This window comes from Pinus tabuliformis, chromosome 3_1 (genome assembly GCF_031772625.1).
Source record: "Pinus tabuliformis cultivar Carrire ecotype Pingquan chromosome 3_1, CPIR1, whole genome shotgun sequence".
NCBI classification, from domain to species: Eukaryota; Viridiplantae; Streptophyta; class Pinopsida; order Pinales; family Pinaceae; genus Pinus; species Pinus tabuliformis.
The window spans coordinates 731,926,690-731,929,323 of NC_142301.1; the positions used below are offsets into that span (position 1 = coordinate 731,926,690).

General features: G+C 37.3%; 1 pseudogene across 1 annotated transcript; it reads right to left on the minus strand.

The window, feature by feature from the left end:
- Positions 1-259: 259 nt before the first annotated feature.
- LOC149189403 (ran-binding protein 1 homolog c pseudogene) lies at positions 260-2,072 on the minus strand (annotated as a pseudogene). Its single transcript, XR_016255601.1, has 3 exons — positions 1,743-2,072; positions 469-620; positions 260-309 (listed from the first exon to the last, which is right to left on the minus strand). The product of XR_016255601.1 is annotated as a ran-binding protein 1 homolog c pseudogene (transcript).
- Between the last annotated feature and the right edge of the window lie 562 nt (positions 2,073-2,634).

Genomic DNA, 2,634 nt, shown 5'->3' on the forward strand with positions numbered 1-2,634 from the left:
GGGGATCCCTTACCAACCCACTATAATCTGCACAAAAGCATCCTAAGAACATATGCAAAATCAACCCTTCAATGAAATGATCCAAGAATATAGGTACTCAAACATTGATTTTATCAAAGAAAAATACAAGACAGAAAGAAAAGATCATAACAAGGATTAGAAGAGTCTAAGAACAGTGCTCACTGTCTACAGAGCCAAGACGAATGCAGAAGAGTTCTTCCTTCAGTTCCCCATCTGAGAAATAAGATGCATGCCAGACTCAAGTTTTATCACTACCTGCATGCTCCTGAAGTGACATTGGGGAATGAACTGCAAGGTAAAAAAAAAAAAAAACAATATAATCCAGATAATAAGGATCAACACAAATTCTCGGCACAGAAAACCTCTTAAAACTTGGACGTAAGATAAGCTATTACAATCTCAGGGGGGAAATTACACAAAAAAAAACAAACGAACAAATTTACATACCTAAATGGTTTGCACATATTTTCAATGTCTTGGATTGCCTCATGACCAGCCGAACCTTTGTAGTATCCTTGTGCTTAAGAAACTTTACTGTTCCTACACCACGCTCCTTCCATTGATTCCCATCCTTGTCAAACCTGTACAGCTTCGCCTTCCTGCAGGGTCAAACATATAAAAAGAATGGGAATATTAATAAACAATGAAACTGCATTATGATCATTTTAAGAGCCCATGGCATCCATTAGAAGTAATGTCTGCAATATCCCACCATATCAAATGCATTCAAAGATAAATTACCAACGACCTATTAAAAACACAGGAGATATTCCTTAACATTACCGAAAAGGATCCCACAAAAAAGCTCAATAATAACATCAAACATGTAAGAATACAAATCATCAACTATTTAATAACAAAAGAATGCTCATCCCATACATCCCCATAAAGTATAGAAATGATCAACAGCCTGTTCAAAGCATCATAGAAAGTCAACGAAAACAGTTGACAGAAGACCAAAACAGACATATGCCTGAATCATACCACCTCACAACATAAAAAGACAAATCACCCTAATGCCAATAACCAAAAGACAGATTATCAAATAGGCCCAATTCAGTATTCAATGGCTAATCCAAAAACCAAAAAATATGAAACCCCGTATGTTTAACAATAACAAATGACCATCACACCCCCCACTAAACCAGAATAACAGAGAAACCATCATAGATTCTTCAAAGACATTGAAAAAAGGATGGCCTATAGTTCAACAAAATATAAAAAGACTCGTCAAAATACAAAACCCCCAATGATAACAAATAAACCATCAAATGCATCCCCGAAAAAATCTTCATTGACAGCCTATCAACATAGGAAAACAATTATTACAGACCATAATGAGATCAAAAAATGCTGATCAAAATATCAATGGGACATCAAAACAACAATAAAATCACAAAATACACATAAAAGCAAAACCCTAATTACCCGATAAAACAAACCATAGCCCGCTAAATGCATCTACCATAGAGTTTCTTCAGCACCCCATTGAAATGAAAAATCCGATCATCATCAACAGGCGAACAAAACATCAAGAACCCGATAAAAACAGATCTTACTAAAAAGAAGAAAAATTAGAAGTAAATAACTGCCCAAATGCATCTTCCTTATAGTCAAGGTCCCATTTATGTGCACAGGAAAAGGGCCACCGAAGAGGCCATGAAAACAACTTTCAACTGAGAAAACAAAATCATGAAATAGCCATGGATTAAGAAATTTACATGTCAAGAAGGACATCCTCCTCTTCTTCGCCTGTGGTGACAGTAACCTCCTCAAGCTTAACAATGGGTGCAACCTGAGCTCCAGTGTCCTCTTCCTTTCCAGCATCATCCTCGTTCTCTCTCGAATCGTCATCTACTGCCCGTGTAAGAACAGGATCTTCCTGAGTTCCAGCCATCCCAATACCAGATAGTGCACAGAGGGAGGGCTCGAATGAAATCGATGAATCCAAAATATGCCAGAAACTCGCCCAATATCAGACACGAATGCGAAACCCCGAGGATTTTGGACAAAAGATTTAACTGTGCAAAAATGCTTCAAAGGCAAAGGGCAAAGAGGTCGACGGAGAGAAAACTCTCTATATAAGGGTTTTTGAGGTCGATGGAGAGAAAACACTCTATATAAGGGTTTTGAAGAGGGAAGGCCGGTAGCTGTTAAAGATTGAGAGTAAAAGTAGCATCGTTAAAGATAATATAATAAATTATTACAGGGATGGTTGGGGGGTTTCAAAGGGAGAGAAGGCCATGGAATAATCCCTAAATCATCTCCAACATGAGAGGCCTACTTCATTCATGTTGTCATGTTGGGACCAGAGGTTGTTGTGCGTTTTTTGTTTTCGCAATTTTGAACTCTTTCCTCGGTGATATATTATTGTGTTTATTGTAATAATAATGGGATGGGGTTGAGGGGTTTGTAAATGAGATAAATATGGAAAAGTAATTAGAAATATTGGTTTTAAAATATTATAATAAGTATTGTTGTGGTTGATCCATGATAAGTTGTAGGGTAGTTGGTTTGTATGGGGTTTAGTTGTTACGAGGTCTTAAGTTCAAATGTCATGGGGAGGGGTTGAGAATGGAAGTCATTTTGGGGGCATCAAAACTATTCTAAGGG